General features: G+C 41.4%; 1 protein-coding gene across 2 annotated transcripts in view; it reads left to right on the top strand.

Annotated features, from left to right (window-relative positions):
• LOC308084422 (macrophage mannose receptor 1-like) overlaps positions 1–21,191 on the top strand; it is a 52,238-nt gene that overhangs the window by 25,821 nt on the left and 5,226 nt on the right. The gene's annotated exons all lie outside the window — the stretch shown is intronic.

Below are 21,191 nucleotides of genomic sequence, written 5' to 3'. Positions count from 1 at the left end.
AACAACCACAAAGAAAGAAACAACAACTCAGACTGTATCAACAACAAAGCCACCAAAAGTAGAATCAACTGGTCCAACAACAGCTTCTAACGCAGTTATTCGTGAAACCACCACCTCTTTTCCTGAGACCACAACTAGCCCAGAAACAACAGTTACTTCCAAGCACACTGTTGAAACCACAACCTCAATTGTACCAATAAAAACAACAACAACAACAACAACAACAACAAAGGAAACAACGACACAACCTGTTGAAAGAACCACAAAGGAAGCAACAACAACTCAGACTGTATCAACAACAAAGCCACCAAAAGTAGAAACAACTGGTCCAAAAACAGCTTCTACCATAGTTATACGTGAAACCACCACCTCTGTTCCTGAGACCACAACTAGCCCAGAAACAACAGTTACTTCCAAGCCCACTGTTGAAACCACAACCTCAGTTGTACCAATAACAATAACAACAAAAAAACCTGTTGAAACAACCACAAAGGAATCAACAACAACTCAGACTGTATCAACAACAAAGCCACCAAAAGTAGAAACAACTGGTCCAACAACAGCTTCTACCATATTTATTCGTGAAACCACCACCTCTGTTCCTGAGACTACAACTAGCCCAGAAACAACAGTTACTTCCAAGCCCACTGTTGAAACCACAACCTCAATTGTACCAATAACAACAACAACAACAACAACAACAAAGGAAACAACAACAAAACCTGTTGAAACAAGCACAAAGGAAGCAAAAACAACTCAGACTGTATCAACAACAAAGCCACCAAAAGTAGAAACAACTGGTCCAACAACAGCTTCTACCACAGTTGTTCTGGTAACAACAACCTCCATACCGACCACACCTATCCCGGAAACAACTGTTGTCACTTCCAAGCCCACCGTTTTAACAACGACAACCAGTGTACCAACAACAACGGAAACAACAACCAAACCTGTTGAAACAACCACAAAGGAAGCAATACCATCTCAGGCTGTATCAACAACAAAGCCACCAAAAGTAGAAACAACTGATCCAACAACAGCTTCTACCACAGTTATTCGTGAAACCACCACCTCTGTTCCTGAGACCACAACTAGCCCAGAAACAACAGTTACTTCCAAGCGCACTGTTGAAACCACAACCTCAGTTGTACCAATAACAACAACAACAACAAAGGAAACAACAACAAAACCTGTTGAAAGAACCACAAAGGAAAAAACAACAACTCAGACTGTATCAACAACAAAGCCACCAAAAGTAGAAACAACTGGTTCAACAACAGGTTCTACCACAGTTATTCGTGAAACCACCACCTCTGTTCCTGAGACCACAACTATCCCAGAAAAAAATGTTACTTCCAAGCCCACTGTTGAAACCACAACCTCAGTTGTACCAATAACAACAACAACAAAGGAAACAACAACAAAACCCGGTGAAACAACCACAAAGGAAGAAACAGCAACTCAGACTGTATCAACAACAAAGCCACCAAAAGTAGAAACAACTGGTCCAACAACAGCTTCTACCACAGTTATTCGTGAAACCACCACCTCTGTTCCTGAGACCACAACTAGCCCAGAAACAACAGTTACTTCCAAGCCCACTGTTGAAACCATAACCTCAATTGTACCAATAACAACAACAACAACAACAACAAAGGAAACAAAAACCAAACCTGTTGAAACAACCACAAAGGAATCAACAACAACTGAGACTTTATCAACAACAAAGCCCCCAAAAGTAGAAACAACTGGTCCAGCAACAGCTTCTACCACAGTTATTCGTGAAACCACCACCTCTGTTCCTGAGACCACAACTATCCCAGAAAAAAATGTTACTTCCAAGCCCACTGTTGAAACCACAACCTCAGTTGTACCAATAACAACAACAACAAAGGAAACAACAACAAAACCCGGTGAAACAACCACAAAGGAAGAAACAGCAACTCAGACTGTATCAACAACAAAGCCACCAAAAGTAGAAACAACTGGTCCAACAACAGCTTCTACCACAGTTATTCGTGAAACCACCACCTCTGTTCCTGAGACCACAACTAGCCTAGAAACAACAGTTACTTCCAAGCCCACTGTTGAAACCACAACCTCAGTTGTACCAATAACAACAACAACAAAGGAAACAACAACAAAACCCGGTGAAACAACCACAAAGGAAGCAACAGCAACTCAGACTGTATCAACAACAAAGCCACCAAAAGTAGAAACAACTGGTCCAACAACAGCTTCTACCACAGTTATTCGTGAAACCTCCACCTCTGTTCCTGAGACCACAACTATCCCAGAAACAACAGTTACTTCCAAGCGCACTGTTGAAACCACAACCTCAATTGTACCAATAACAACAACAACAACAAAGGAAACAACAGCCAAACCTGTTGAAACAACCACAAAGGAATCAACAACAACTGAGACTTTATCAACAACAAAGCCCCCAAAAGTAGAAACAACTGGTCCAGCAACAGCTTCTACCACAGTTGTTTTGGTAACAACAACCTCCATACCGACGACACCTATCCCGGAAACAACTGTTGTCACTTCCATGCCCACCGTTTTAACAACGACAACCAGTGTACCAACAATAACGGAAACAACAACCAAACCTGTTGAAACAACCACAAAGGAAGCAATACCATCTCAGGCTGTATCAACAACAAAGCCACCAAAAGTAGAAACAACTGATCCAACAACAGCTTCTACCACAGTTATTCGTGAAACCACCACCTCTGTTCCTGAGACCACAACTAGCCCAGAAACAACAGTTACTTCCAAGCGCACTGTTGAAAACACAACCTCAATTGTACCAATAACAACAACAACAACAAAGGAAACAACAACAAAACCTGTTGAAAGAACCACAAAGGAAGCAACAACAACTCAGACTGTATCAACAACAAAGCCACCAAAAGTAGAAACAACTGGTTCAACAACAGGTTCTACCACAGTTATTCGTGAAGCCACCACCTCTGTTCCTGAGACCACAACTATCCCAGAAAAAACAGTTACTTCCAAGCCCACTGTTGAAACCACAACCTCAATTGTACCAATAACAACAAAAACAAAGGAAACAACAACAAAACCTGTTGAAACAACCACAAAGGAAGCAACAACATCTCAGACTATATCAACAACAAAACCACCAAAAGTAGAAACAACTGGTCCAGCAACAGCTTCTACCACAGTTATTCTGCTAACGACAACCTCCATACCGACCACACCTATCCCGGAAACAACTGTTGTCACTTCCAAGCCCACCGTTTTAACCACAACAACCAGTGTACCAACAACAACGGAAACAACAACCAAACCTGTTGAAACAACAACAAAGGAAGCAACAACAGCTCAGGCTGTATCAACAACAAAGCCACCAAAAGTAGAAAGAACTGGTCCAACAACAGCTTCTACCACAGTTATTGGTGAAACCAACACCTCTGTTCCTGAGACCACAACTAGCCTAGAAACAACAGTTACTTCCAAGCCCACTGTTGAAACCACAACCTCAGTTGTACCAATAACAACAACAACAACAACAACAACAAAGGAAACAACAACAAAACCGGTTGAAAGAACCACAAAGGAAGCAACAACAACTCAGACTGTATCAACAACAAAGCCACCAAAAGTAGAAACAACTGGTCCAACAACAGCTTCTACCATATTTATTCGTGAAACCACCACCTCTGTTCCTGAGACTACAACTAGCCCAGAAACAACAGTTACTTCCAAGCCCACTGTTGAAACCATAACCTCAATTGTACCAATAACAACAACAACAACAACAAAGGAAACAAAAACCAAACCTGTTGAAACAACCACAAAGGAATCAACAACAACTGAGACTTTATCAACAACAAAGCCCCCAAAAGTAGAAACAACTGGTCCAGCAACAGCTTCTACCACAGTTGTTCTGGTAACAACAACCTCCATACCGACCACACCTATCCCGGAAACAACTGTTGTCACTTCCAAGCCCACCGTTTTAACCACAACAACCAGTGTACCAACAACAACGGAAACAACAACCAAACCTGTTGAAACAACAACAAAGGAAGCAACAACATCTCAGGCTGTATCAAGAACAAACCCACCAAAAGTAGAAACAACTGGTCCAACAACAGCTTCTACCACAGTAATTGGTGAAACCACCACCTCTGTTCCTGAGACCACAACTAGCCCAGAAACAGCAGTTACTTCCAGGCCCACTGTTGAAACCACAACCTCAGTTGTACCAATAACAACAACAACAAAGGAAACAACAACAAAACCTGTTAAAACAACCACAAAGGAAGAAACAACATTTCAGGCTGTATCAACAACAAACCCACCAAAAGTAGAAACAACTGGTCCAACAACATCTTCTACCACAGTTATTCGTGAAACCACCACCTCTGTTCCTGAGACCACAACTAGCCCAGAAACAACAGTTACTTCCAAGCCCACTGTTGAATCCACAACCTCAATTGTACCAATAACAACAACAACAAAGGAAACAACAACAAAACCTGTTGAAACAACCACAAAGGAAGAAACAACAACTCAGACTGTATCAACAACAAAGCAACCAAAAGTAGAAACAACTGGTCCAACAACAGCTTCTACCACAGTTATTCGTGAAACCACCACCTCTGTTCCTGAGACCACAAATAGCCCAGAAACAACAGTTACTTCCAAGCGCACTGTTGAAACCACAACCTCAATTGTACCAATAACAACAACAACAAAGGAAACAACAACAAAACCTGTTGAAACAACCACAAAGAAAGAAACAACAACTCAGACTGTATCAACAACAAAGCCACCAAAAGTAGAATCAACTGGTCCAACAACAGCTTCTAACGCAGTTATTCGTGAAACCACCACCTCTTTTCCTGAGACCACAACTAGCCCAGAAACAACAGTTACTTCCAAGCACACTGTTGAAACCACAACCTCAATTGTACCAATAAAAACAACAACAACAACAACAACAACAACAAAGGAAACAACGACACAACCTGTTGAAAGAACCACAAAGGAAGCAACAACAACTCAGACTGTATCAACAACAAAGCCACCAAAAGTAGAAACAACTGGTCCAAAAACAGCTTCTACCATAGTTATACGTGAAACCACCACCTCTGTTCCTGAGACCACAACTAGCCCAGAAACAACAGTTACTTCCAAGCCCACTGTTGAAACCACAACCTCAGTTGTACCAATAACAATAACAACAAAAAAACCTGTTGAAACAACCACAAAGGAATCAACAACAACTCAGACTGTATCAACAACAAAGCCACCAAAAGTAGAAACAACTGGTCCAGCAACAGCTTCAACCACAGTTATTCTGGTAACAACAACCTCAGTACCGACCACACCTTTCCCGGAAACAACTGTTGTCACTTCCAAGCCCACCGTTTTAACCACAACAACCAGTGTACCAACAACAACGGAAACAACAACCAAACCTGTTGAAACAACAACAAAAGAAGCAACAACAACTCAGACTGTATCAACAACAAAGCCACCAAAAGTAGAAACAACTGGTCCAACAACAGCTTCTAACGCAGTTATTCGTGAAACCACCACCTCTTTTCCTGAGACCACAACTAGCCCAGAAACAACAGTTACTTCCAAGCACACTGTTGAAACCACAACCTCAATTGTACCAATAAAAACAACAACAACAACAACAACAACAACAACAACAACAACAACAAAGGAAACAACGACAAAACCTGTTGAAAGAACCACAAAGGAAGCAACAACAACTCAGACTGTATCAACAACAAAGCCACCAAAAGTAGAAACAACTGGTCCAAAAACAGCTTCTACCATAGTTATACGTGAAACCACCACCTCTGTTCCTGAGACCACAACTAGCCCAGAAACAACAGTTACTTCCAAGCCCACTGTTGAAACCACAACCTCAGTTGTACCAATAACAATAACAACAAAACCTGTTGAAACAACCACAAAGGAAGAAACAACAACTCAGACTGTATCAACAACAAAGCCACCAAAAGTAGAAACAACTGGTCCAACAACAGCTTCTACCACAGTTACTGGTGAAACCACCACCTCTGTTCCTGAGACCACAACTAGCCCAGAAACAACAGTTACTTCCAAGCGCACTTTTGAAACCACAACCTCAATTGTACCAATAACAACAACAACAAAGGAAAGAACAACAAAACCTGTTGAAACAACCACAAAGGAAGAAACAACAACTCAGACTGTATCAATAACAAAGCCACCAAAAGTAGAAACAACTGGTCCAACAACAGCTTCTACCACAGTTATTCGTGAAACCACCACCTCTGTTCTTGAGACCACAACTAGCCCAGAAACAACAGTTACTTCCAAGCGCACTGTTGAAACCACAACCTCAATTGTACCAATAACAACAACAACAACAACAACAACAAAGGAAACAACAACAAAACCTGTTGAAACAACCACAAAGGAAGGAACAACAACTCAGACTGTATCATTAACAAAGCCACCAAAAGTAGAAACAACTGGTCCAACAACAGCTTCTACCATAGTTATTCGTGAAACCACCACCTCTGTTCCTGAGACCACAACTAGCCCAGAAACAACAGTTACTTCCAAGCGTACTGTTGAAACCACAACCTCAATTGTACCAATAACAACAACAAAAACAAAGGAAACAACAACAAAACCTGTTGAAACAACCACAAAGGAAGCAACAACAACTCAGACTGTATCAATAACAAAGCCACCAAAAGTAGAAACAACTGGTCCAACAACAGTTTCTACCACAGTTATTCGTGAAACCACCACCTCTGTTCCTGAGACCTCAAATAGCCCAGAAACAACAGTTACTTCCAAGCGCACAGTTGAAACCACAACCTCAATTGTACCAATAACAACAACAACAAAGGAAACAATAACAAAACCTGTTGAAATAACCACAAAGGAAGGAACAACAACTCAGACTGTATCAACAACAAAGCCACCAAAAGTAGAAACAACTGGTCCAACAACAGCTTCTACCACAGTTATTCGTGAAATCACCACCTCTGTTCCTGAGACCACAACTAGCCCAGAAACAACAGTTACTTCCAAGCGCACTGTTGAAACCACAACCTCAATTGTACCAATAACAACAACAAAGGAAACAACAACAAAACCTGTTGAAACAACCACAAAGGAAGAAACAACAACTCAGACTGTATCAACAACAAAGCCCTCAAAAGTAGAAACAACTGGTCCAACAACAGCTTCTACCACAGTTATTCGTGAAACCACCACCTCTGTTCCTGAGACCACAACTATCCCAGAAAAAAATGTTACTTCCAAGCCCACTGTTGAAACCACAACCTCAGTTGTACCAATAACAACAACAACAAAGGAAACAACAACAAAACCCGGTGAAACAACCACAAAGGAAGAAACAGCAACTCAGACTGTATCAACAACAAAGCCACCAAAAGTAGAAACAACTGGTCCAACAACAGCTTCTACCACAGTTATTCGTGAAACCACCACCTCTGTTCCTGAGACCACAACTAGCCTAGAAACAACAGTTACTTCCAAGCCCACTGTTGAAACCACAACCTCAGTTGTACCAATAACAACAACAACAAAGGAAACAACAACAAAACCCGGTGAAACAACCACAAAGGAAGCAACAGCAACTCAGACTGTATCAACAACAAAGCCCTCAAAAGTAGAAACAACTGGTCCAACAACAGCTTCTACCAAAGTTATTCGTGAAACCACCACCTCTGTTCCTGAGACCACAACTATCCCAGAAACAACAGTTACTTCCAAGCGCACTGTTGAAACCACAACCTCAATTGTACCAATAACAACAACAACAACAAAGGAAACAACAACAAAACCTGTTGAAAGAATCACAAAGGAAGCAACAACAACTCAGACTGTATCAACAACAAAGCCACCAAAAGTAGAAACAACTGGTCCAACAACAGCTTCTACCATATTTATTCGTGAAACCACCACCTCTGTTCCTGAGACTACAACTAGCCCAGAAACAACAGTTACTTCCAAGCCCACTGTTGAAACCACAACCTCAATTGTACCAATAACAACAACAACAACAAAGGAAACAACAACAAAACCTGTTGAAACAAGCACAAAGGAAGCAAAAACAACTCAGACTGTATCAACAACAAAGCCACCAAAAGTAGAAACAACTGGTCCAACAACAGCTTCTACCACAGTTGTTCTGGTAACAACAACCTCCATACCGACCACACCTATCCCGGAAACAACTGTTGTCACTTCCAAGCCCACCGTTTTAACAACGACAACCAGTGTACCAACAACAACGGAAACAACAACCAAACCTGTTGAAACAACCACAAAGGAAGCAATACCATCTCAGGCTGTATCAACAACAAAGCCACCAAAAGTAGAAACAACTGATCCAACAACAGCTTCTACCACAGTTATTCGTGAAACCACCACCTCTGTTCCTGAGACCACAACTAGCCCAGAAACAACAGTTACTTCCAAGCGCACTGTTGAAACCACAACCTCAGTTGTACCAATAACAACAACAACAACAAAGGAAACAACAACAAAACCTGTTGAAAGAACCACAAAGGAAGCAACAACAACTCAGACTGTATCAACAACAAAGCCACCAAAAGTAGAAACAACTGGTTCAACAACAGGTTCTACCACAGTTATTCGTGAAACCACCACCTCTGTTCCTGAGACCACAACTATCCCAGAAAAAAATGTTACTTCCAAGCCCACTGTTGAAACCACAACCTCAGTTGTACCAATAACAACAACAAAGGAAACAACAACAAAACCCGGTGAAACAACCACAAAGGAAGAAACAGCAACTCAGACTGTATCAACAACAAAGCCACCAAAAGTAGAAACAACTGGTCCAACAACAGCTTCTACCACAGTTATTCGTGAAACCACCACCTCTGTTCCTGAGACCACAACTAGCCTAGAAACAACAGTTACTTCCAAGCCCACTGTTGAAACCACAACCTCAGTTGTACCAATAACAACAACAACAAAGGAAACAACAACAAAACCCGGTGAAACAACCACAAAGGAAGCAACAGCAACTCAGACTGTATCAACAACAAAGCCCTCAAAAGTAGAAACAACTGGTCCAACAACAGCTTCTACCACAGTTATTCGTGAAACCACCACCTCTGTTCCTGAGACCACAACTATCCCAGAAACAACAGTTACTTCCAAGCGCACTGTTGAAACCACAACCTCAATTGTACCAATAACAACAACAACAACAAAGGAAACAACAGCCAAACCTGTTGAAACAACCACAAAGGAATCAACAACAACTGAGACTTTATCAACAACAAAGCCCCCAAAAGTAGAAACAACTGGTCCAGCAACAGCTTCTACCACAGTTGTTTTGGTAACAACAACCTCCATACCGACGACACCTATCCCGGAAACAACTGTTGTCACTTCCAAGCCCACCGTTTTAACAACGACAACCAGTGTACCAACAATAACGGAAACAACAACCAAACCTGTTGAAACAACCACAAAGGAAGCAATACCATCTCAGGCTGTATCAACAACAAAGCCACCAAAAGTAGAAACAACTGATCCAACAACAGCTTCTACCACAGTTATTCGTGAAACCACCACCTCTGTTCCTGAGACCACAACTAGCCCAGAAACAACAGTTACTTCCAAGCGCACTGTTGAAACCACAACCTCAATTGTACCAATAACAACAACAACAACAACAACAAAGGAAACAACAACAAAACCTGTTGAAACAACCACAAAGGAATCAACAACAACTGAGACTTTATCAACAACAAAGCCCCCAAAAGTAGAAACAACTGGTCCAGCAACAGCTTCTACCACAGTTGTTTTGGTAACAACAACCTCCATACCGACGACACCTATCCCGGAAACAACTGTTGTCACTTCCAAGCCCACCGTTTTAACAACGACAACCAGTGTACCAACAATAACGGAAACAACAACCAAACCTGTTGAAACAACCACAAAGGAAGCAAAACCATCTCAGGCTGTATCAACAACAAAGCCACCAAAAGTAGAAACAACTGATCCAACAACAGCTTCTACCACAGTTATTCGTGAAACCACCACCTCTGTTCCTGAGACCACAACTAGCCCAGAAACAACAGTTACTTCCAAGCGCACTGTTGAAACCACAACCTCAATTGTACCAATAACAACAACAACAACAAAGGAAACAACAACAAAACCTGTTGAAAGAACCACAAAGGAAGCAACAACAACTCAGACTGTATCAACAACAAAGCCACCAAAAGTAGAAACAACTGGTTCAACAACAGGTTCTACCACAGTTATTCGTGAAGCCACCACCTCTGTTCCTGAGACCACAACTATCCCAGAAAAAACAGTTACTTCCAAGCCCACTGTTGAAACCACAACCTCAATTGTACCAATAACAACAAAAACAAAGGAAACAACAACAAAACCTGTTGAAACAACCACAAAGGAAGCAACAACATCTCAGACTATATCAACAACAAAACCACCAAAAGTAGAAACAACTGGTCCAGCAACAGCTTCTACCACAGTTATTCTGCTAACGACAACCTCCATACCGACCACACCTATCCCGGAAACAACTGTTGTCACTTCCAAGCCCACCGTTTTAACCACAACAACCAGTGTACCAACAACAACGGAAACAACAACCAAACCTGTTGAAACAACAACAAAGGAAGCAACAACAGCTCAGGCTGTATCAACAACAAAGCCACCAAAAGTAGAAAGAACTGGTCCAACAACAGCTTCTACCACAGTTATTGGTGAAACCAACACCTCTGTTCCTGAGACCACAACTAGCCTAGAAACAACAGTTACTTCCAAGCCCACTGTTGAAACCACAACCTCAGTTGTACCAATAACAACAACAACAACAACAACAACAAAGGAAACAACAACAAAACCGGTTGAAAGAACCACAAAGGAAGCAACAACAACTCAGACTGTATCAACAACAAAGCCACCAAAAGTAGAAACAACTGGTCCAACAACAGCTTCTACCATATTTATTCGTGAAACCACCACCTCTGTTCCTGAGACTACAACTAGCCCAGAAACAACAGTTACTTCCAAGCCCACTGTTGAAACCATAACCTCAATTGTACCAATAACAACAACAACAACAAAGGAAACAACAGCCAAACCTGTTGAAACAACCACAAAGGAATCAACAACAACTGAGACTTTATCAACAACAAAGCCCCCAAAAGTAGAAACAACTGGTCCAGCAACAGCTTCTACCACAGTTGTTTTGGTAACAACAACCTCCATACCGACGACACCTATCCCGGAAACAACTGTTGTCACTTCCAAGCCCACCGTTTTAACAACGACAACCAGTGTACCAACAATAACGGAAACAAAAACCAAACCTGTTGAAACAACCACAAAGGAAGCAATACCATCTCAGGCTGTATCAACAACAAAGCCACCAAAAGTAGAAACAACTGATCCAACAACAGCTTCTACCACAGTTATTCGTGAAACCACCACCTCTGTTCCTGAGACCACAACTAGCCCAGAAACAACAGTTACTTCCAAGCGCACTGTTGAAACCACAACCTCAATTGTACCAATAACAACAACAACAACAAAGGAAACAACAACAAAACCTGTTGAAAGAACCACAAAGGAAGCAACAACAACTCAGACTGTATCAACAACAAAGCCACCAAAAGTAGAAACAACTGGTTCAACAACAGGTTCTACCACAGTTATTCGTGAAACCACCACCTCTGTTCCTGAGACCACAACTATCCCAGAAAAAACAGTTACTTCCAAGCCCACTGTTGAAACCACAACCTCAATTGTACCAATAACAACAAAAACAAAGGAAACAACAACAAAACCCGTTGAAACAACCACACAGGAAGCAACAACATCTCAGACTATATCAACAACAAAACCACCAAAAGTAGAAACAACTGGTCCAGCAACAGCTTCTACCACAGTTATTCTGCTAACGACAACCTCCATACCGACCACACCTATCCCGGAAACAACTGTTGTCACTTCCAAGCCCACCGTTTTAACCACAACAACCAGTGTACCAACAACAACGGAAACAACAACCAAACCTGTTGAAACAACAACAAAGGAAGCAACAACAGCTCAGGCTGTATCAACAACAAAGCCACCAAAAGTAGAAAGAACTGGTCCAACAACAGCTTCTACCACAGTTATTGGTGAAACCAACACCTCTGTTCCTGAGACCACAACTAGCCTAGAAACAACAGTTACTTCCAAGCCCACTGTTGAAACCACAACCTCAGTTGTACCAATAACAACAACAACAACAACAACAAAGGAAACAACAACAAAACCGGTTGAAAGAACCACAAAGGAAGCAACAACAACTCAGACTGTATCAACAACAAAGCCACCAAAAGTAGAAACAACTGGTCCAACAACAGCTTCTACCATATTTATTCGTGAAACCACCACCTCTGTTCCTGAGACTACAACTAGCCCAGAAACAACAGTTACTTCCAAGCCCACTGTTGAAACCATAACCTCAATTGTACCAATAACAACAACAACAACAACAAAGGAAACAACAACCAAACCTGTTGAAACAACCACAAAGGAATCAACAACAACTGAGACTTTATCAACAACAAAGCCCCCAAAAGTAGAAACAACTGGTCCAGCAACAGCTTCTACCACAGTTGTTCTGGTAACAACAACCTCCATACCGACCACACCTATCCCGGAAACAACTGTTGTCACTTCCAAGCCCACCGTTTTAACCACAACAACCAGTGTACCAACAACAACGGAAACAACAACCAAACCTGTTGAAACAACAACAAAGGAAGCAACAACATCTCAGGCTGTATCAAGAACAAACCCACCAAAAGTAGAAACAACTGGTCCAACAACAGCTTCTACCACAGTAATTGGTGAAACCACCACCTCTGTTCCTGAGACCACAACTAGCCCAGAAACAGCAGTTACTTCCAGGCCCACTGTTGAAACCACAACCTCAGTTGTACCAATAACAACAACAACAACAAAGGAAACAACAACAAAACCTGTTAAAACAACCACAAAGGAAGAAACAACATTTCAGGCTGTATCAACAACAAAGCCACCAAAAGTAGAAACAACTGGTCCAACAACATCTTCTACCACAGTTATTCGTGAAACCACCACCTCTGTTCCTGAGACCACAACTAGCCCAGAAACAACAGTTACTTCCAAGCCCACTGTTGAAACCACAACCTCAATTGTACCAATAACAACAACAACAAAGGAAACAACAACAAAACCTGTTGAAACAACCACAAAGGAAGAAACAACAACTCAGACTGTATCAACAACAAAGCAACCAAAAGTAGAAACAACTGGTCCAACAACAGCTTCTACCACAGTTATTCGTGAAACCACCACCTCTGTTCCTGAGACCACAAATAGCCCAGAAACAACAGTTACTTACAAGCGTACTGTTGAAACCACAACCTCACTTGTACCAATAACAACAACAACAAAGGAAACAACAACAAAACCTGTTGAAACAACCACAAAGAAAGAAACAACAACTCAGACTGTATCAACAACAAAGCCACCAAAAGTAGAATCAACTGGTCCAACAACAGCTTCTAACGCAGTTATTCGTGAAACCACAACCTCTTTTCCTGAGACCACAACTAGCCCAGAAACAACAGTTACGTCCAAGCACACTGTTGAAACCACAACCTCAATTGTACCAATAAAAACAACAACAACAAAGGAAACAACGACACAACCTGTTGAAAAAACCACAAAGGAAGCAACAACAACTCAGACTGTATCAACAACAAAGCCACAAAAAGTAGAAACTACTGGTCCAACAACATCTTCTACCAAAGTTATTCGTGAAACCACCACCTCTGTTCCTGAGACCACAACTATCCCAGAAACAACAGTTACTTCCAAGCGCACTGTTGAAACCACAACCTCAATTGTACCAATAACAACAACAACAAAGGAAACAACAACAAAACCTGTTGAAACAACCACAAAGGAAGAAAAAACAACTCAGACTGTATCAACAACAAAGCCACCAAAAGTAGAAACAATTGGTCCAACAACAGCTTCTACCATAGTTATTCATGAAACCACCACCTCTGTTCCTGAGACCACAACTAGCCCAGAAACAACAGTTACTTCCAAGCGCACTGTTGAAACCACAACCTCAATTGTACCAATAACAACAACAACAAAGGAAACAACAACAAAACCTGTTGAAACAACCACAAAGGAAGAAACAACAACTCAGACTGTATCAATAACAAAGACACCAAAAGTAGAAACAACTGGTCCAACAACAGCTTCTACCACAGTTATTTGTGAAACCACCACCTCTGTTCTTGAGACCACAACTAGCCCAGAAACAACAATTACTTCCAAGCCCACTGTTGAAACCACAACCTCAATTGTACCAATAAAAACAACAACAAAAACAACAACAAAGGAAACAACAACAAAACCGGTTGAAAGAACCACAAAGGAAGAAACAACAACTCAGACTGTATCAACAACAAAGCCACCAAAAGTAGAAACAACTGGTCCAACAACAGCTTCTACCATAGTTATACGTGAAACCACCACCACAGCTCCTGAGACCACAACTAGCCCAGAAACAACAGTTACTTCCAAGCCCACTGTTGAAACCACAACCTCAACTGTACCAATAACAACAACAACAACAACAAAGGAAACAACAACAAAACCTGTTGAAACAACCAAAAAGGAATTAACAACATCTCAGGCTGTATCAACAACAAAGCCACCAAAAGTAGAAACTACTGGTCCAACAACATCTTCTACCACAGTTATTTGTGAAACCACCACCTCTGTTCCTGAGACCACAACTAGCCCAGAAACAACAGTTACTTCCAAGCGCACTGTTGAAACCACAACCTCAATTGTACCAATAACAACAACAACAAAGGAAACAACAACAAAACCTGTTGAAACAACCACAAAGGAAGAAACAACAACTCAGACTGTATCAACAACAAAGCCACCAAAAGTAGAAACAACTGGTCCAACAACAGTTTCTACCACAGTTATTCGTGAAACCACCACCTCTGTTCCTGAGACCACAAATAGCCCAGAAACAACAGTTACTTCCAAGCGCACTGTTGAAACCACAACCTCAATTGTACCAATAACAACAACAACAAAGGAAAAAACAACAAAACCTGTTGAAACAAGCAGAAAGGAAGAAACAACAACTCAGACTGTATCAACAACAAAGCCACCACAAGTAGAAACAACTGGTCCAACAACAGCTTCTACCACAGTTATTGGTAAAACCACCACCTCTGTTCCTGAGACCACAACTAGCCCAGAAACAACAGTTACTTCCAAGCGCACTGTTGAAACCACAACCTCAATTGTACCAATAACAACAACAACAACAAAGGAAACAACAACAAAACCTGTTGAAAGAACCACAAAGGAAGCAACAACAACTCAGGCTGTATCAACAACAAAGCCACCAAAAGTAGAAACAACTGGTCCAACAACAGCTTCTACCACAGTTATTGGTGAAACCACAACCTCTGTTCCTGAGACCACAACTAGCCCAGAAACAACAGTTACTTCCAAGCCCACTGTTGAAATCACAACCTCAGTTGTACCAATAACAACAACAATAAAACCTGTTGAAACAACCACAAGGGAATCAACAACAACTCAGACTCTATTAACAACAAAGCCACCAACTGTAGAAACAACTGGTCCAGCAACAGCTTCAACCACAGTTATTCTGGTAACAACAACCTCCATACCGACCACACCTATCCCGGAAACAGCTGTTGTCACTTCCAAGCCCACCGTTTTAACCACAACAACCAGTGTACCAACAACAACGGAAACAACAACCAAACCTGTTGAAACAACCAAAAAGGAATTAACAACATCTCAGGCTGTATCAACAACCAAGCCACCAAAAGTAGAAACTACTGGTCCAACAACATCTTCTACCACAGTTATTCGTGAAACCACCACCTCTGCTCCTGAGACCACAACTATCCCAGAAACAACAGTTACTTCCAAGCGCACTGTTGAAACCACAACCTCAATTGTACCAATAACAACAACAAAGGAAACAACAACAAAACCTGTTGAAACAACCACAAAGGAAGCAACAACAACTCAGACTGTATCAATAACAAAGCCACCAAAAGTAGAAACAACTGGTCCAACAACAGCTTCTACCACAGTTATTCGTGAAACCACCACCTCTGTTCCTGAGACCACAAATAGCCCAGAAACAACAGTTACTTCCAAGCGCACTGTTGAAACCACAACCTCAATTGTACCAATAACAACAACAACAAAGGAAACAACAACAAAACCTGTTGAAACAACCACAAAGGAAGCAACAACAACTCAGACTGTATCAACAACAAAGCCACCAAAAGTAGAAACAATTGGTCCAACAAAAGCTTCTACCATAGTTATTCATGAAACCACCACCTCTGTTCCTGAGACCACAACTAGCCCAGAAACAACAGTTACTTCCAAGCGCACTGTTGAAACCACAACCTCAATTGTACCAATAACAACAACAACAACAACAACAACAACAACAACAACAAAGGAAACAACAACAAAACCTGTTGAAAGAACCACAAAGGAAGAAACAACAACTCAGACTGTATCAACAACAAAGCCACCAAAAGTAGAAACAACTGGTCCAGCAACAGCTTCTACCACAGTTGTTTTGGTAACAACAACCTCCATACCGACGACACCTATCCCGGAAACAACTGTTGTCACTTCCAAGCCCACCGTTTTAACAACGACAACCAGTGTACCAACAATAACGGAAACAAAAACCAAACCTGTTGAAACAACCACAAAGGAAGCAATACCATCTCAGGCTGTATCAACAACAAAGCCACCAAAAGTAGAAACAACTGATCCAACAACAGCTTCTACCACAGTTATTCGTGAAACCACCACCTCTGTTCCTGAGACCACAACTAGCCCAGAAACAACAGTTACTTCCAAGCGCACTGTTGAAACCACAACCTCAATTGTACCAATAACAACAACAACAACAAAGGAAACAACAACAAAACCTGTTGAAAGAACCACAAAGGAAGCAACAACAACTCAGACTGTATCAACAACAAAGCCACCAAAAGTAGAAACAACATGTTCAACAACAGGTTCTACCACAGTTATTCGTGAAACCACCACCTCTGTTCCTGAGACCACAACTATCCCAGAAAAAACAGTTACTTCCAAGCCCACTGTTGAAACCACAACCTCAATTGTACCAATAACAACAAAAACAAAGGAAACAACAACAAAACCTGTTGAAACAACCACACAGGAAGCAACAACATCTCAGACTATATCAACAACAAAACCACCAAAAGTAGAAACAACTGGTCCAGCAACAGCTTCTACCACAGTTATTCTGCTAACGACAACCTCCATACCGACCACACCTATCCCGGAAACAACTGTTGTCACTTCCAAGCCCACCGTTTTAACCACAACAACCAGTGTACCAACAACAACGGAAACAACAACCAAACCTGTTGAAACAACAACAAAGGAAGCAACAACAGCTCAGGCTGTATCAACAACAAAGCCACCAAAAGTAGAAAGAACTGGTCCAACAACAGCTTCTACCACAGTTATTGGTGAAACCAACACCTCTGTTCCTGAGACCACAACTAGCCTAGAAACAACAGTTACTTCCAAGCCCACTGTTGAAACCACAACCTCAGTTGTACCAATAACAACAACAACAACAACAACAAAGGAAACAACAACAAAACCGGTTGAAAGAACCACAAAGGAAGCAACAACAACTCAGACTGTATCAACAACAAAGCCACCAAAAGTAGAAACAACTGGTCCAACAACAGCTTCTACCATATTTATTCGTGAAACCACCACCTCTGTTCCTGAGACTACAACTAGCCCAGAAACAACAGTTACTTCCAAGCCCACTGTTGAAACCATAACCTCAATTGTACCAATAACAACAACAACAACAAAGGAAACAACAACCAAACCTGTTGAAACAACCACAAAGGAATCAACAACAACTGAGACTTTATCAACAACAAAGCCCCCAAAAGTAGAAACAACTGGTCCAGCAACAGCTTCTACCACAGTTGTTCTGGTAACAACAACCTCCATACCGACCACACCTATCCCGGAAACAACTGTTGTCACTTCCAAGCCCACCGTTTTAACCACAACAACCAGTGTACCAACAACAACGGAAACAACAACCAAACCTGTTGAAACAACAACAAAGGAAGCAACAACATCTCAGGCTGTATCAAGAACAAACCCACCAAAAGTAGAAACAACTGGTCCAACAACAGCTTCTACCACAGTAATTGGTGAAACCACCACCTCTGTTCCTGAGACCACAACTAGCCCAGAAACAGCAGTTACTTCCAGGCCCACTGTTGAAACCACAACCTCAGTTGTACCAATAAAAACAACAACAACAACAAAGGAAACAACGACACAACCTGTTGAAAGAACCACAAAGGAAGAAACAACATTTCAGGCTGTATCAACAACAAAGCCACCAAAAGTAGAAACTACTGGTCCAACAACATCTTCTACCAAAGTTATTCGTGAAACCACCACCTCTGTTCCTGAGACCACAACTAGCCCAGAAACAACAGTTACTTCCAAGCCCACTGTTGAAACCACAACCTCAATTGTACCAATAACAACAACAACAAAGGAAACAACAACAAAACCTGTTGAAACAACCACAAAGGAAGAAAAAACAACTCAGACTGTATCAACAACAAAGCCACCAAAAGTAGAAACAATTGGTCCAACAACAGCTTCTACCATAGTTATTCATGAAACCACCACCTCTGTTCCTGAGACCACAAATAGCCCAGAAACAACAGTTACTTCCAAGCGCACTGTTGAAACCACAACCTCAATTGTACCAATAACAACAACAACAAAGGAAACAACAACAAAACCTGTTGAAACAACCACAAAGAAAGAAACAACAACTCAGACTGTATCAACAACAAAGCCACCAAAAGTAGAATCAACTGGTCCAACAACAGCTTCTAACGCAGTTATTCGTGAAACCACCACCTCTTTTCCTGAGACCACAACTAGCCCAGAAACAACAGTTACGTCCAAGCACACTGTTGAAACCACAACCTCAATTGTACCAATAAAAACAACAACAACAACAAAGGAAACAACGACACAACCTGTTGAAAGAACCACAAAGGAAGCAACAACAACTCAGACTGTATCAACAACAAAGCCACAAAAAGTAGAAACTACTGGTCCAACAACATCTTCTACCAAAGTTATTCGTGAAACCACCACCTCTGTTCCTGAGACCACAACTATCCCAGAAACAACAGTTACTTCCAAGCGCACTGTTGAAACCACAACCTCAATTGTACCAATAACAACAACAACAAAGGAAACAACAACAAAACCTGTTGAAACAACCACAAAGGAAGAAAAAACAACTCAGACTGTATCAACAACAAAGCCACCAAAAGTAGAAAACAATTGGTCCAACAACAGCTTCTACCATAGTTATTCATGAAACCACCACCTCTGTTCCTGAGACCACAACTAGCCCAGAAACAACAGTTACTTCCAAGCGCACTGTTGAAACCACAACCTCAATTGTACCAATAACAACAACAACAAAGGAAACAACAACAAAACCTGTTGAAACAACCACAAAGGAAGAAACAACAACTCAGACTGTATCAATAACAAAGACACCAAAAGTAGAAACAACTGGTCCAACAACAGCTTCTACCACAGTTATTTGTGAAACCACCACCTCTGTTCTTGAGACCACAACTAGCCCAGAAACAACAGTTACTTCCAAGCCCACTGTTGAAACCACAACCTCAATTGTACCAATAAAAACAACAACAAAAACAACAACAAAGGAAACAACAACAAAACCGGTTGAAAGAACCACAAAGGAAGAAACAACAACTCAGACTGTATCAACAACAAAGCCACCAAAAGTAGAAACAACTGGTCCAACAACAGCTTCTACCATAGTTATACGTGAAACCACCACCACAGCTCCTGAGACCACAACTAGCCCAGAAACAACAGTTACTTCCAAGCCCACTGTTGAAACCACAACCTCAACTGTACCAATAACAACAACAACAAAGGGAAACAACAACAAAACCTGTTGAAACAACCAAAAAGGAATTAACAACATCTCAGGCTGTATCAACAACAAAGCCACCAAAAGTAGAAACTACTGGTCCAACAACATCTTCTACCACAGTTATTTGTGAAACCACCACCTCTGTTCCTGAGACCACAACTAGCCCAGAAACAACAGTTACTTCCAAGCGCACTGTTGAAACCACAACCTCAATTGTACCAATAACAACAACAATAAAGGAAACAACAACAAAACCTGTTGAAACAACCACAAAGGAAGAAACAACAACTCAGACTGTATCAACAACAAAGCCACCAAAAGTAGAAACAACTGGTCCAACAACAGCTTCTACCACAGTTATTCGTGAAACCACCACCTCTGTTCCTGAGACCACAACTAGCCCAGAAACAACAGTTACTTCCACGCCTACTTTTGAAACCACAACCTCAATTGTACCAATAACAACAACAAAGGAAACAACAACAATACCTGTTGAAACAACCACAAAGGAAGCAACAACAACTCAGACTGTATCAACAACAAAGCCACCAAAAGTAGAAACAATTGGTCCAACAAAAGCTTCTACCATAGTTATTCATGAAACCATCACCTCTGTTCCTGAGACCACAACTAGCCCAGAAACAACTGTTACTTCCAAGCGCACTGTTGAAACCACAACCTCAATTGTACCAATAACAACAACAACAACAACAACAACAACAACAACAACAACAAAGGAAACAACAACAAAACCTGTTGAAAGAACCACAAAGGAAGAAACAACAACTCAGACTGTATCAACAACAAAGCCACCAAAAGTAGAAACAACTGGTCCAACAACAGCTTCTACCATAGTTATACGTGAAACCACCACCACAGCTCCTGAGACCACAACTAGCCCAGAAACAACAGTTACTTCCAAGCCCACTGTTGAAACCACAACCTCAACTGTACCAATAACAACAACAACAACAAAGGAAACAACAGTAAAAACGCT

The sequence above is a fragment of the Gymnoscopelus braueri genome (assembly GCF_963280865.1).
Source record: "Gymnoscopelus braueri genome assembly, chromosome: 4".
Lineage (NCBI taxonomy): Eukaryota > Metazoa > Chordata > Actinopteri > Myctophiformes > Myctophidae > Gymnoscopelus > Gymnoscopelus braueri.
The sequence above is the reverse complement of the archived record's forward strand: the minus strand, read 5'-3'. Positions and strand labels throughout refer to the sequence as shown.